Source organism: Triturus cristatus, chromosome 4_2 (assembly GCF_964204655.1).
Source record: "Triturus cristatus chromosome 4_2, aTriCri1.1, whole genome shotgun sequence".
Taxonomy (NCBI): domain Eukaryota; kingdom Metazoa; phylum Chordata; class Amphibia; order Caudata; family Salamandridae; genus Triturus; species Triturus cristatus.
The window spans coordinates 380410818-380427534 of record NC_140586.1 but is presented as its reverse complement, the minus strand read 5'-3'; the positions used below and the strand labels follow the sequence as shown (position 1 = coordinate 380427534).

At 45.1% G+C, this 16717-nt stretch overlaps 1 long non-coding RNA gene across 1 annotated transcript in view; it reads left to right on the top strand.

The window, feature by feature from the left end:
- Window positions 1–9521, top strand: part of LOC146833921 (uncharacterized) — a 95092-nt gene extending 85571 nt beyond the window's left edge. Inside the window, exon 5 of the long non-coding RNA XR_014960628.1 lies at window positions 5115–9521. This is a non-coding gene — a long non-coding RNA (uncharacterized LOC146833921). The remainder of the gene's footprint in view (window positions 1–5114) is intronic.
- Window positions 9522–16717: the final 7196 nt, after the last annotated feature.

The window sequence follows — 16717 nt, the reverse complement described above, 5'->3', positions numbered from 1 at the left end:
TTTCTCTTAGTTGCTGATTGGAGAAAATAAATAACAATCACAATATACAAACTTTTTAGAAAGTGCAGGACAAATAAATACTGGCTTAATGATTCAATAAATAGGGGTGATCATAAATACTGAAGGCATAAATAAAAAGTGCAATACAGACAGGCAATTAAATATTCTGAGGCAATAAATACTGTAACCAATAAATATTGTGCATCAATAAATACTGTGGACCAATAAATACAGTGGAACAATAAATAGGTTAAATACAATAAATACAGTGCCCCTAATAAATACTTAAAAGCTGACAGTGACACTCATGGATTCAGATCACTTTTGAATTCCTAAGGGCTGATTTGGCCCAGGCACAGCTTGTGGGGATGTGGAAGGCTTGGGGGTGTCTACTCCCTGGCTTGGTCAAGGCTGAGGCCTAAACTGAGGTAGATAAAGGGGGAAAATACCAGAGACCTGGCTCTCTCTCTCCACACAGCTTCTCTAGATTAGTCCCAGTTCACCCCTGGCACAGTCAGGTTGGTTCCAGCACCTCCCTAGCCCCTTAGAGCAGTCTCTCAGGTCTCCACAGGGCCTTAGGCGCCCTCTACTCCACTTACTGCCCTTTTTCTGATGCTCCGACGCCGCTGGAGTCGTATCGATGCCGTGAGGCGGTTCCGGTTCGATGTCGGCGGCCTCGGCACAATGTCAGTTCTTTGACGACGCCGGCAGGCGGATCCGGTGTCGATGTCAGCGGCCTCGGTTCGATCTCGACCTCCGATTCGATGGCGTCGGGCAGTCTTACTCGATGTCGACTTCGGGCGGCTCCGGTCCGATGGCGACCTCGGCTTCGATGACGTCGGCCGGCCTTGCCTCGATGTCGACTTCCGGCGGCTCCGGAGTGCGATCCTCACTCCCGACCTCCGGTACTCCTCACAGGTTTCCGGCGACTCCGGAGTGCGACCTCCACTCCCGACCTCCGGCACGATTCTCACAGGTTCCGGCGACTCCGGAGTGCGATCCTCACTCCCGACCTCCGTTACCCTTCACCTCGGTCTCCGACGACTCCGGAGGGTGGACTTCACTCCTCCGATGACGCCGCTCACTCGACCTCGGGTGACTTCCTCCTCGACCTCTGGTACTCCTCACGACCTCTGACGGCGCCCTCTCTCGACCTCTGGCGGCTCCGGGTACGACGTCTGCTTTTCCAGTCAGCGCCGCTTCTCCACCTCGGGCTCCAGGTCTTAGGCTACTCGACGTCGGACTTCAGGGAAACCAGCTTCCAGGTCAGGATCTTGCTGTTCTCTTGTCTCTAAGGCCTGTTCCTGCTGTCCAGGTCCTCAGGATGGTTTTTCTGACTTCTTCCCACACAGGGCTCTAGGCTGGGCTCCGTCAGTAGGGACTAGTATCAAGGGTGGGTTTATGGACCCCACTCCAGGCACAAGTTTCCACCCCTGCTGCTTCACTCCTTCCTCCTTCACGTTTTTGCTGCTCACTCCTCACCAGTCAGGTGCCAACTGCCAGCTCCAACTGCCAACTCTCTGTCTTAGCTTCCCAACATTCTAAACCGCCTCCAACTGTCACAGGGTTCTGGAATGTTCTGGAAGGTGCTGGTAGGTTCCAGTGGATGCTGGTGATGTCACAGGTGGCCACCATTTTGTGCTTCAGGCCCTCAGACAGAAGTTTCAGGGGTAGCTAAAATGGCTCCCTGAATCTGCAGCAACACTTAAAACGAAAACAAATGAGGGAAAAAGGGCCAAGTCCTACAACAATCAATTTTTAAAAAGCAGCAATGCGTCTCTCCCGGCTTCCGCCTCAGGAGGTCAGGTGTTCTAGGACGCGCTAGCAAATCAGCGCTCTTTAAATAGCCTGATCGGAGGGGGCGTGGCCTGGAGTTGTGGGCGTGGCCTCTGTGTCCCGGGGAATGGCGGCAACACAATCAGGTAACCCGCGGCAGCGTTCTCAACTGCGGCGCGGTAGTGCCCGGGGGAGAGTGAAGGTAGGATTTGTGTTTAAAATCACCAAAATACAATCAATTTTTAAAAAGCAGCAATGCGTCTCTCCCGGCTTCCGCCTCAGGAGGTCAGGTGTTCTAGGACGCGCTAGCAAATCAGCGCGCTTTAAATAGCCTGATCGGAGGGGGCGTGGCCTGGAGTTTGTGGGCGTGGCCTCTGTGTCCCGGGGAATGGCGGCAACACAATCAGGTATCCCGCGGCAGCGTTCTCAACTGCAGCGCGGTAGTGCCCAGGGGAGAGTGAAGGTAGGATTTGTGTTTAAAATCACCAAAATACAATCAATTTTTAAAAAGCAGCAATGCGTCTCTCCCGGCTTCCGCCTCAGGAGGTCAGGTGTTCTTACTCTGGCCTAATAGCTAAGGTCTTAGACTCTTACTCTGGCCTAATAGCATCAGGCCGGACATACGTTAGACTTACTTTTCACCAATAACCCCTATCTCACTACGACATCCCCTTTACCTCTCACCTGGTCTGACCATTTCCTAATCCCTTTTAACATAGCACAACCTCTCCAGTCCCCTAGTCCCCCAGTTAACTTGGACTATAGAAGGAAATGGTACAAAATTACAAATGATTCCATGGCCCTTCCGCTCTCTCTCACCCCTCTTCAGTTGTCTGGAGACCCTGTGTCTGATTCACATAACTTTAACTCCTGGCTTTCCTCTGCCTTAGACACGGTTGCCCCCCTTAAACTTACCAAATCTTTGAGACATAAACCTTCAGCTCCATGGTTTACCCCTGAGCTGCGTGCCCAGATGAGAGAGTACTTTAGGAATAAAATTCACATGGCCACTAACTCACCAAAAACTCTTTTTAAAATTGTTAACTCTCTCAAGACCTATGTAATGGGTTATCTGACTTTTTCCATGCAACATTTTAGATACTTACTTGACGTTCATTCCGCCCCCCCCCATGCCCCTGATAACGTAGTGACTGTGATGCCATGACCTCTTTCCTTCCCATCTCTTTTGATTCCTCACTTTAGAAATTACTAGCCTGTAAATCCGGTTTCCCTAAGGATCCCTGCCCGGCTTAGTTCCTGAGCCTCTTGGCACCTCTCATTAATCCTCTGTTAAATAAGATCTGGAACTCCTCTCTGTCCACTGGTATTTTTCCCACTAATTGGAAACAGGCTCTTCTAGTGCCTATCTTGAAAAAAAACTGATGCAGACCCTGCGGTCTATAAAAACTATTGCCCCTATCTCCCTCCTTCCAGCACCAGCCAAAATCCTGGAAAAATTTGGAATCTCAACCTCGCTGCCACGATTCCCAGTCCGGGTTCAGATCCAGTTATAGTACTGAGACCGCCCTGCTAAAGGTTACTGAGACCATCTGGGAATCTGTGGATGCAGGCAATGCAGCCATGCTGGTGCTTTTGGACCTGTCCGCAGCATTCAACACGGTCTCTCATTCCATCCTTCTTGAGAGACTTTCCAACCTTGGGATCCAGGGCATTCACCTGTCCTGGATTCGGTCTTACCTTAGCTGTCAGACCCAACAAGAACTCCCTCCACCCTTTTATCTCTCACGAGAAACCACCGAGTTGCGGGGTTCCCGAGGGCTCGGCACTTAGCCCTCTCTTTTTTAACGTCTACCTTTCCCCCCTTGCGACGCTGGTTGAATCTCATGGGGTGAGAATAATCTCGTATGCCGATGACACCCAATTGGTGTTTTCTTTTGAAGACCACTCAGAAGCTGCATTCACTAATTCCAGACAATGCCTGTGTAGTATCTCTTCTTAGATGTCACTCAACACCGTGAAGCTCAACTCGGATAAAACCGAGGTTCTCTTTTTTAAACAAACCTGCCCTCCCCCCTCATTATTGTGGTGGCCTTCTGAACTGAATCCCGCTCCCAAGCCCGTGGACGCGGCAAAGAACCTCGGCTTTCGGTTTGACAGCGACTCGTCCTGTAAATCTCAAATTAGTCAGGTATCCTCTTCCTGTTTTGGTAAACTTCATGTTCTTCGCAAATTTCTGCATTTCCTCCACCTGGAGTCTCGTAAAACCATTGTACATGCCTTGATTGCCTCCCATCTTGACTATGTTAATAGTCTCTACCTTTAGGCACCTGACTTCCTGACTAGACGCCTGCAGATCGTCCAAAACGCCGTGGCCAGGATGATATCTAAAATCCCTTATCGCCATTCGATTACCCCCCATCTTAGGAAGCTCCATTGGCTTCCAGTGATTACGCCCATCCAGTTTAAGGCTCTCATACTGACCTTCCGAGCTTTCTAAGGACGTGGCCCTGCCTACCTTCAAGCTCACCTTAAACATTCCCAACATAGTCGAGACCTGAGATCTAATCACCTTCGGCTTCTGACAACCCCCTGTTTCCAATGTTCTAGAATGGGTGGGAGAGCCTCTGCAGTGATTACTCCCAAAGTGTGGAATGTCCTGCCTCTTTCTCTTCATACGATTGAGTCAGAAGCCGTCTTTCGACGTGCTTTGAAGACCAGGCTCTTTCCCCGCCTTTAGACCTTTACTGGCCCTTCTGCTGCTGTCTGCTACAGCGCCGTTGGGGTTAGCTGTCACGCTATATAAACATACACGCAGGCTTAAGTTTTCCTGACGTGGCTATCAGCTTTAAAACACTCACCCGCCACCAAACACCGCATGGAGATGTACCTGTAAGATCCCTCCTTCCTCCTCCCCCTCGGTTCCAGATTCTGGTACTCACCCCGTTCGGCCACAACTCTCCTGAGTTGGGCGGTCATCGGGCGTCCTCCGGGGCCAACCACCACTCCTTGGGTCCCGTTTCAACGTCTTCGTCCTCCCTCTTGGCTGGCGGTTGTCGTCTGGCTCATCGGAGCCTTTGGTGGTTCCTGGCGGTCCAGCATCAGTTCTCCACGTCTCCTGCAACATTCTCCTTCCTGGTGTTTCTGGATTCGGTCCGCTCTCAGCGTTTCTCCCTGCCGCACTGACCTCCTGCTGCTCGTTGGCGGCGTTTCCCCCCCCTCCCGGCCCTCCTACGGCCTCTTGACTTCCTTTTTTCGTTCAAACTGGGCCTCTGATTGGATGGGATTTTCCTTTTGATCCGCCTGTTTAAGGAGACAGGCTTTTCTTAATGCCGTGTCCCTGATATTGATATTACAATTGTTTTCTCTTCCTTTCCAAGGACACCGAGAATTCCCGGCAAGAGGACGTCCTGACCCCACGTAAGTAAGAGGATCCTCACACCAGAGTTCACTAGATTTTTTTTCTTTGCAATAACAACTGGGGACAACCAAGAAGAAGCAGCCAATGGTTCAATTATACCTTCTTTTAACTATTTATTCTATATAGTTTTAACCTCTTCCCTAACAGTAGTGGCACATTTCGTACTTTTTGCTTGACAAGGATTGCTTTGTCTTTGAGTTAGATCGCATGCTGGAATCCTTTTAGATGTCCCAACTTTACCTTGAACACAGGTTCAAACTCTTGTAATACTTCTTCAGGATGAATATTGGTTACAGCAGATGCATAAGGTGCTTTGCACAAATTAATTATCATACATAACGGTCTTTGCTCAGACCATCCTAGAATGTTTACTCCTTGGTTGACCACATATATATATTTTTTTTTTGGTTATTCTTCCTTCACATGTAAAACTTGCCTCAAAGACATCTAAATGGATTTTGTGCCTACCGTAGCCTCCTGGCGTAGTTGTTCTTGGCTGTAATGTTCTTTTATTAGGAATTAGGTCATATTCTTTTCTTGAAATAATAGTAATGCGGGATTCGATATCAACTAAAATCTCCAAAGGATTATCATTTATTTGTACAGTGCATCTTGGTTGATAATGATGATCCGACTCATTGAGAAGAGCTATTAGAACTAAATCCTCTAGTTCTGTAAGATTGCTGTGCGCGTCTTTACCTTCCTGTAATGTAAAGACTTTTTTAAAGCTTGAAAGACAAACATTCGCAAAGTGGTCTTTCCCACCACATTTTTCACAATACTTGCCTAAGGCAGGACAATTTTTGTATTATGCAACATGAATTTTGATCCACAACGGTAGCATTCTGTCTGTGCGTGCTCATTTCTATTTTGTATTGGTAAGTTTCTTTTGCTCCTTGTTCATATAATTTAATGTCTGTAGATGTACCATATAAATCTCATTAGATGTTGTTTCTGGTTTCCTTAACATTTTAATGCCTTTTGCTAAATGTTTGGAACTTTTTATAATACATATGACCTTGTCCAAAGTTGGGTTCTTATGGCACAACAGGTTTTCCTGTGCTTTAGTGCATGTTGTATGCATTACTAATTGATGCTGGATCATTTCATCAGGATTTTGGAAAGCACATAACGAAGCGAGCATGAATAATCCTCAACAGATTCTCCTTGGGCTTGGTATCTGTAATAAAAGCTGTGTCTCTCCATCATGATGCTGAGGATTGTATCAAAGTAATCTCCAAATCTTTTCTTCACCTCTCTATTCGAGCTCCAAACTTCTTCAGGTTTCTCAACTGGACTAACATTATCAAATCAACGTATACCCCCTGTTCCAAGACTATTGTACAAGAGTGCTTTCAGCATTACAATCCAGCCCATCTATTGCCACCAATTGCATCTGAAAACTTCTTATCCATTCACTCTATCTTTCCCTAGGTGCACATGGCACGTCTAGGAAATGCACAAGTGTTGCAACGGTGTTCATTACACCAGCCTGAAGGTCAATATGAGCCAAGAGCACAATAGAACAATACTAGCTAAAGGCAATGTAATTATCAATGTGCCTTATTTGTTATTTTTTTAATAAAGTTTTACATGGTGAAATATAGACTCAATAATGAAAGGTCTTACTTGAGCAATTATATTAACTGAGCTTCATTACTAGTTCTCTTGGGTTGTATACGCAAAATACTTTGTTATAAAAAAATAATGAGCTTTTTATTCATCTTGATGCATGAAACCGCTGTTTATCCAGTGTGCACACAATGGAACAATATTCAAATGATTTTTGAGAGGAGTGGAGGATTGCCGAGTAATGAGGAAAAATAGGATTAGGCGACCACTTTGTGTGCAATGGGCAGGCTCAGCGCAGGTTGAATCTGCAAGGAGCGGGCCGCTGAACTATCTTTGTGGAGTAAAAGCTTGACGGAGGACACACATCGGCCGTCAAGCTGCTGACGGCAATAGCGGAGCAGACACGAAGCCGGGGCGGAGGCAGTGCCAAAAGCAAGCTAAGACAGGAGGGTGACATGTTGAGCAAGAGCGGAATTATTAGAGGTATGCTACTTATCAGGTAGGGTTTTGAAGACACCGTGGGACATCCACGCTCATTGTCAATTTTCTTAGGTAGAGACAACAGTAATCCAGGTAAGAGGAGAAACCCTTTATTTCTGTTTCCAAGTTCACTTCCCTTACAATAACCACCACCCACCGGCCAACTGTCATAACCTGCATGAACATTCCACTACCAGCGAGTGGGCCCAGGTGATGGAAAAGGACAACAACTAGCGTGACAAGGGAAAAACATAAGAACCAGGACACACAACATATCCAGGAATCAGAAGAAGCTTTTAGGAGACACTACAGTGCCCCATTACAGATGGGGCCCGGATTTCAGATTTATACAAATTTATGAGTTCAGAAATTAGAATTTTTACATTAATATTCATTTGTTTTATTTTCATAGCATCTATTTCTGATATGATCACCTGATAAAAAGATGAAATTTTGTCTAGAAATTAAAGGTTAGGAAACAATAAATGTTATATAGTCTTCTCTTTTAAACTGCCTGGCATCATTCTTGTTGCGGATCGTGCTCAAGCGCGCTCGACAAACCTGACAACCCCTCCCACCGGAACTACATTACCCAGACGCCCCGTGCGTGCATCACGCACGCAGCGTGATTCATCATCACGCACGAGCGTCCGCTACAAAGACGTCGACGCAGCCACACCGAGCGTCGGAAATTCATTCCAGCAGCAGGATTCCTGTATTGCGGTCGCTGTGGAGCCTGTGCAGCCCCGGTGCGGAAGTCAGGTGGAGGAGGTACAGCGCTTCCCGTCTCGTAGAAGGTCCGGTAAGGGTGCAGTGCACCGAGTCCAACTCCGACCCCCGGTCCCTCCGTCCCCTCTTCCGTTGGAGAGCTGAGTTCCAGCTCATGCTGAATAAGGGGAGTGGTTCTTTCTTGATTGCACTCGTCATCAGTGGTAACATTGCCACCGACTCCTTGACTATTGGTATTTAAGCAGGCCCAGAGGCTTCCGGCTCTTCTCAGTGTTACGGAACAATTCTAGACGCCAATCTCCTGGCGATGGTCACTGGCTAGTAAGGCAGCATTAACCTTGGCCTCATAGCTTGACACAAATCTTATTTCGTTTTCCTTACGTCATAATTAACGCTATGCATGATGTCGGGATTCTGACCTCAAGCGGAGGTTAAGAACCCCTTTGGCGAATTACTCTCTGTGGCTACTCCTATATGTTCATTGTTGTGTTGTGTTGTATGTGCTCTTGACTCCATCTTTAACAGGGAGCCCTTATAAGCGAGCGGACAACACGCTCTCCCTGTGAAGCAAGGTGGAGCATTGCTTGGGCCAACCAAAGAGAACAACTGTTAGGAGCACCCTTCGAAGAGTTACGCCATAAAGCTGCACGTTCTTTTCCTTTACAGGTACACAGATATTGTGGTATGTTCATGAAGCATGTATAAATAGATAGGGAGGCATTACTAAGAAGTTAGGGAAGATAGGTAGGGTATTAATCGTGTTCTTTGTGTTTTACAGATCTCCCTCCCTGCTGTCCCCTTCCTTTCCTTCCCTCACTTGATCCTCCTAATGACCTATGCCATTACGGCTATTTAGGCTTGGGTAGATCAAGAGGTGGACCACAATTAGCAACAATCCGATCCCGAGGGCTGAATCAACGCGACAATTCTGGCAATTTTCATTCTAAATTGCCTGCAGCAATTCACTGAAATGGAGTTCTCTTGGAGACAGCTGAGGCGAAGACAGCAGATCGACAAGTTATTTGTTAGGAGTTTCTTGTTGGTAAATATCAATTCCTGCTATTGATTCTGCAGATTGGAGGAATGGTAACTTCATTGGTGAAGAGAAACTTCAAGGACCATGTGTCGGAGAGGGGCAGCCAACACAGACGCTCCTAAATACCTGCTTTCCAATAAACACCAAAAATTAGAATTAGGTACTGTGCTATTCCATAAATGCTGATGTCTTTTAGCATTTAAGGCTAAGTATTTAAGGTTACAGGACTGTTGTATAATTTTCTACTTGAACTGTGACATGATTGGGCCCAGTGTTGCAGGCAGTTGCGCACAATATTGCTGATTGACATCCTCGGAGCGTACATTCCATTCAGCTTCCCCAAGAGCCTTCACCATTTACCTGGCTGTTTCACTAGTTAAGGCAATTGTGAATCACCCAGAAAAACACTGGGGAGCAAACCAGGAAACATGTTTTATCTTTACAGAAAATCAATGAATGGTTTTACAGTTGAAAATGGAATCTTGCACTAACTGATGTGTAATGACAGTACAAAACAAATACAAGGAAAACAACATTTACCTTCATGAGAAGTACATAAAAAGCGGTCATAAAAATAGAGAGCCCAACTTCAAATCTGCAACGCTCCTTGGCCAGCACTGCACATCCAGAGTCATGAAGGATGTAATCTGAGAAAATCTTTACTATGAAATTGAATGTCAGATTAATCAGTGTCAATAACACATAATTAACCATTTCTTCTTGACTGAATGTTTTGACCTCAGTTTAAACCTCAATTACAAAACATTTACCATTAAATCAAAAGGACAACATGTTCTAGGTGAAGGTTATGACCCACACAGAACACTCAATCAGCCTGAATGCACAAAAGTTTTTATTGAAGGATTATATGCATAGGGCTGGAGGGGATGATTCCCAATTGTGTATTCAGGGTTGTTCCCCAACATTCTAGGAAGCAATCATTTTAGAGAACGATGTAAGGAAGTCGTATTATTACCTGTAAAAAATATAAATATTTTATCTGCTTTGTTCAAGTGGTGCTATTTAAGACCAATTTCCATATGCATGTTCGAAGTCCATACCCCAACATTACTGTTGAAAGAGACACTACCCAGGATATCTGGTTTGAAAGACGAATGAGAAGAACATGTTACTTGCCTTCAGTGACAATCTTTCTGGATTCCTCACCTTACGAATATTCACCAGACATCAGACTGGATCCGGAAAATACAAATCACTACTCCTGAGTATCGGTGGGTGGAGTTGTGTGGCTCAGCACCGACGTTGTTCTGCCCCAGAAGTGATGAACAAAGCGGCATATAGTCGCCACCCATACGTGCTGACGTAATTTGCTTTCTTAGACTGTCCGTACATTCAGATGTAGAGCTTATCTGTAGACTGGCATGACCAGTGTGCAGATCTTTAACCTGGGACCTATTTAGATGGAAAATGGTCCAGTTCAGAGAATGGAGAGGCAGGAGGATCGGTAAGAAATCCACCAGAAAGATAGTTACCAATGGTCAGTATCTTGTACTTCTTATGGCTACTTCTAACCACAGTTTCCTCATATTGTGAATAGATACCATAGCAGTACCTGCCGAGGTGGTAAGTCTGTGAACTGTCTCAGACCAAAAAGTCCTACAGCACCAAGTAAGCAAAATGCATCTCTCTACAAACCGGACTATTCAGGAAGTAATGCGTCGCAAATGTATTTATTGATTTCCAAGTAGATGCATGACAAATATCTGCACAGCACTCTGCACGCCAGGACAGTGGAAGCAGCTTAGGGTCTGGTGCAATGAGCCTGTAAGCCTTCTGGAGGATGCTGCTTAGCCAGTACATAGCAGATCTTATGAAGAGAGCACTCCATCTGCAGATAATCAGTTTTAGCACAGTTTTGCGCTTTATTACTCTGGCGAAGCCCACAAAGAGCTGGGCCTCCATCCGATGTTCTTTGGTGCGATCTATATAAAAGTTTAGTGACCTTTTAGGGTCTAAAGAATTGAGTTTCTCGTCCTCCTTAAAAGGTGAAATGGGGCAAAGAATGCTGGAAAGGTGACAGCCTGTCCAACATGAAATGAAGGGACCACTTTGGGCAGAAAGGAAGCTCGGGTCCTCAATACCAACTTATATTCTGTATTAGGTGGGTAGACAGAAAGAGTCTGCAGCTCGCTCACATGCCTAGCCAATGTTATGGTGACAGCTTTCAAAAGTCTCAAGGGACAACTGTGCAGCAGCTCCAAAGGGGATCAAATAAAAAAGGAGCACTAAATTCAAGTCTCACTTTGGCATTATAAATGGTGTTGGTGGAAATAAATGTTGTAAACCTTTCAAAAATCTCATTGCAACATGTGATTTTAATAAAGAAGGCTGATCTAGCAATCACATAAAAGCTGAAAGAGGTGACAAATAGTCTTCCATATCGCCCAAAGCAAGTCCTTGCTGGACCAGAGTCAAAACAAATAGCAATACTTCAGACAACTTATCTTGCAGTTTGGTAAGTGGCATACCAAGCTACAAATTTGTCAGGACTGGTGTATACCAATTTCATAGAGGGACGCCTCGCCGCCAAAATGACATCAAGGACCTTAGGAGGAAGGTCAAAGGCAGTCAACTCTCGCTGCTCAATCTCCAAGCATGGAGATGTAAATTGTGCAAGACCAGTTGCAGAACCCTGCCCTGCTGCTGTGAAGGAAGATCCTACTGGAGCAGCAGCTTGATCGGAGGAAGGAAGATCATGCCCAGGAGTCCTGGGTGCCACATTTTCCTGGCTCAATCCAGTGCCAATAGGATGACTTGGGACCGTTCATTCCCGACGTTCTTCAGCACTCAGGGTAGTAGAGGAAGCGGCTGGAAGGCATAAAGGAGTCAAGAGTGTCACTCTAGGTGGAATACATCTCTGAAAGAAAGTCTTCATGGGAATTTTAACTTGCAAAATTACTGACATTGAGCGCTGTCAGCAGTGACAAAAAGATCAAGCCAGGATCCCCCCCCCACCCCACCGCTGAAAGATGCTGTGTCCCATCTTTCAGTGTAATTACCATTCGTGGTCCAGTAAGCGTTGGTGACTGAGTTTCTCCGCCTTGGAAGCCAGGTGGTTTACCACCAGAGAAATTCCCCGGCGGTCCAGCCACTTCCAAAGGCGTAGTGCATTTTGGCACAGGAATCAAGAACCCACACCGCCTTGCTTGTTTCAATACTGCTGGGTGGTGTAGTTGCCCATAAGCAATTGCACTAGCCTTCTTATCGTAGGTAGGAAGGCTTTTAATGCAAAACAAATCACCCACAACTAAGCTGATGTGGAGTCAAGCGCTCGCCGGAGACAAGCTACATCTGATCTCCACATCTCCCAGATGTCCTCCACCACTCAGAAGTAATGCATCCATCACCACTATCAAATCTGGTTGGGGTAAGTGTAGAGGCCTGTTCCAGACCAAATCACGGTCCAGCCTTTTTCTGTGCCTACTCCTTGGGCAAGATGGCAGGGAGAGTCATTCTTGAACAACTACAAGATTGGGCTGTCGAAGGTAGGGTCATCTCTGATTTACAATATGGGTTTCGTCAGGGCATGGGCACAACCGAGCAGGCCCTTAATCTCTCTCTTTTGATCGACAAATATGTCCACATTAAAAAGGGTGACCTATATATGGTTTACGTGGACTTGACAGCCGCGTTTGACTGTGTCTCCCATTCCAAATTATGGGTAATATTGGCTGACATGGGGGTCCCCCTGAACTTACTCACATATGTTAGAGAACTTTATGCAAAGGCTTCTGCTCGTGTTCGTTATGGGGTGGGGGGGAACTGACTGATCCTTTTCCAGTAGAAAAAGGAGTTAGACAAGGATGCGTCCTTGCCCCTCTTCTTTTCACATTATATACCAATGCACTGGAGAAGGAAATGCTGAAGGGTTCCCAGGACCTCCCAACGATATGTAAACGCCCAATACCTGCATTACTTTATGCAGATGACTCGGTTATATTGGCACGTACTCCCTGCGAACTACAAAAAAATCTGAGTAGATATTCCACGTTCATGGCAAGCCTTGACCTCAGGATAAACATAACTAAAACTTTTGTCATGAGGTCAAACTCTTCCCGTACAAATGCTAATAAAATGAGGGGTATTTATTTGAACGACCAAAAGATAGCTACTACCCACACTTATTCCTACCTGGGCATAATAATAGACAACAAATTATCATGGAAAGCAGCAGTGGAAACTCGAAGATTACTTTTTTTAAGAACAGTCACAGCCCTTTTTAACTTTATTAGGAAATTGGGCAATAGAGCCCCAAATGAAATCATCCAGATCTATAAAGCCAAATGCTTGTCAGTGGCCTTATACGGGGCTGGCCTATGGGGCTTTGTGAACTTAGATATCATCCAGAAAGTCGAAAACTGTTTTTTGAGGTCTCTTCTCTCAGTACCGAGAAGTACGAGCACTTTTGCTTGCCATCTAGAATTGGGACTTGTATATCTGGTGGACCTAGCAAAAGTGGAGCCTCTCTTGCTTTGGCGTAAAATATGGACTTCAGATAAAGCGACCCTCTCCCAATCACTTCTCTCGGACTGCTTAAACCTGGATAACGCTCATAGGTCTAAGTGGCTGAGGTACATTGCAACTTTCCTCCATGATTTGGGCTGGGACAAGTATTTCTATAATCCCTCGTCAATATGTGAGGTGTCAAGAAAAACTTTAAAAACCAAAGCACTCGCCCATCTGGAGGAGTTGAGGCTATTGAGTGAAGCTACTAAACCATCTGTCACCCATAGCCTAATGATCCAACTGGTCCCAACCCTGCAGCCATATCTGACCCTAAATATGACAAATCATGAACGCTATTTATTGGTAAGACTCAGGATGAATATTTTTCACCGAATAATAGCCTTCCCAGTTCAGAATAATTGGGTAAAAAATCTACCGGTTTGCCCCTGTGACCTTATATCTGCACAATCAACTATGCATACTATTCTTTTCTGTAAATTCTTTGCTGAAAGCAGGAAAAAATTACTTGTTCCTATTTTGAGGAGTCTAGGACTCAGGCAATGTCGCCCAGCATTTCTGTTCCTGCAGATGTTGGAAGGAGATTTACTGACATTTACAGTAGCCAGCTTCTTGAAGTCTATTGTTTACCATCGAAAGACTTTAGATTAAAGAATCATTGATTTTATCTAATGATATAATTGTGTAAATTTTAAACTTTTTTTAGCTATGTTCACTGAATGCTCGATTATTCTAAAGCACTCCTTTTTATTCTGGAAAGATTTTTTCTTTTTTACTTCTCCCGTTTTAATAACTTTTAAAGAATTGTATCTTATTGATTGTCTTTTATTGTATGCTTTTTATGATTTATAAATTTAAATCGAAATAAAGTAATATTGACTGACTGTGCCTACTGGGACTTAAGGTCCCACTGTTGAGTTGGCATATGCCATCTGGAACGTTTCACAAGCAGGATGCAGGAGGCCAACAATTCTAGCAGCTTGGAGATGGACACATGCACACTTTCTGCAGCAAGACAGACAGACTGAGCTCAACACAGTCCTGGGCGATGTCTTTGTGAACTAAGGCCTAAGCCACAAAAGGGCTGAAAAACCTGCTGTGTCAGTGGAGGGGGACGGACACTGGCAAAACTGAACCCCCCTGCCAAAGTCACAAAGAGAAAAGAAAATGTTAGAATTGTCTAGTAGGAGCAGAAAGACCTAAGGCACATGCTGTGGCCTTGCTCTACAGGGCTGACTCTCCCTTTGATGCCAAAAAGATGAGAACCATTCAACGGCATGGCCATCAAACATGACTGGACATCTGTGCAGAAGCCTGTAAACCTCATCCAGGAGTGGCGACTAAGTGCCACACTTGTACCCATTGCTCAACCAAAGCAGTCTGCTGGGTTTAAACCAAACCTGATTACAAGATTTGCTGCACTGCAGATATCTTGGATAACTTGGGTTATGGATGCCCTGAGGTCGCCTGGAACTGCAGGGAATTATTGAGCAGCTGTGTACCATAGGGCATGGGAATAGAGGTCTAGATGGCAGCTGGAATTCACTGAATGCAGAGCAAGGTTTGTAGGAGAAAATATATATTTGTCAAGTTTCAATTCTTTTACACTATCGATCAGGTGGGGAGGGTGGGAGAGGCTTTGAGACTGACCTTGCTGGTGGATGTCTACACCACCAATCTCTCTGGTGTAGGATGTTGTTGCTCCTTTCTTGGAGTTTAATAGTGGCAAGAAGGGGCTATTTCCCGCTTCGATTTGTTTTACTTCTTCCTAGACTTACCCAAAGAAATCAACTGCAATGATGATCTGTCGTGGGAAAAGGACATTCCTTTTGACTTCAACCAGTCAATGCCCGCAGTCTTCTGATATTTGGCCACATACAACTTCGTCTCACAGTTCCATATGGCCTTCGGATTCACCTGAGCGTAATGGTCACAGACCCTGGAGTCCTACTCTGATCCCAGTCACCTTAAGCATACTTCGTGAGGGTCCGTTACAGATATCTATTTGCAACAGAGCCTTCACTGCTTAAAACCTGTTGTTTTACAGGATGAGATTTTCCTTTACACACTGCTGTAAGAATAAGAATAAAAAAAAAGATTCAAAATGACCAAGGAATAGCTTTGAATTTGTGCCTGAAGGTTCAGAAAGAAAGGACCTGACATTAGTGCACATGGGTGGTGCTTACTTGCAAGCTCCCCTCATCACTTCTGGTGCCACACGACACCACCTACTAGCACGCTGAACTACTGCTTTCAATTTTCTGGATCCGATTTGATGATTGGGGAATATTTACAAGGTGGTAAATTTGCAGCTAGAAGTATCCAGCATAAACGGTATCATCAGGTATTAGCCACCATGGCTAATAGATCTAGTTTTGGTTTAAAATATCGAGGACAGAAATATCAATCTAAACATATACCAACTACAAAATATCAACTACCACTAAATTGTAAATTAGGCATACATTGTGAAGTAAAGAATTACTCATTCAAGTCCACACAGTATCTTAATGATATACCGCAAGTCTGGATCTGCTCTACTTTGATGAGTTGTCCAAGGAAGTGGAGATGGCAACAAAGTAGTACCTGTGGAGTTCAGCTTGGCTGAGGTTAGACTTTTTTTTTTGCAGAGGCAGGATATGTCCAGATTTTGTGGAGGAGGGATAGCACCTTGGGCTAGGAAAGGTTTGCATTTGCAGTGAATGTGAGGTGCAGCTGCCCCAGTGCAATTATGACTAGTAGTCTTTAGCACTAGTACAATTTTGTAACACAGCAGAGAACACATGCAAGTGTGTCTACAACTCTGATCCACCAAACATGATGCATGGCTTGAAACTCAGGTATACATTGGAATAGTAGTCCAGCAAATAATAGGGCAGGTATATGATGTCAATTTCAGCGTTAGGAGTAGTGTTATGTACATGGCTATGGGTAGTGATTGAAGAGTGAAGGTGAAGAAGCATGCTTAACTAGTGAATTTTAAAACTGATAGCACTCACTTAACACCAGGTCAACTGCATTTTGTCACTGAATATCTAAGGTTTTTTTGTTAGCCAAAATTATCCTTTCTTCTAAGCAGGTAACCGGACATCTCCTAGACGTTTTATGTCAAAGACAAGTGTGTGCTTAGGTTAAATGCCTTCTATCCTCTCTGCACTACTGGTAAGAGTTCAGCGCTCATCTGCTGAAGCAACAATTTCTTGCAGAGTTAACCGCCTGCCTTTCAAACACCCACAGAAGAGAATCCTGCCCCCCATTTT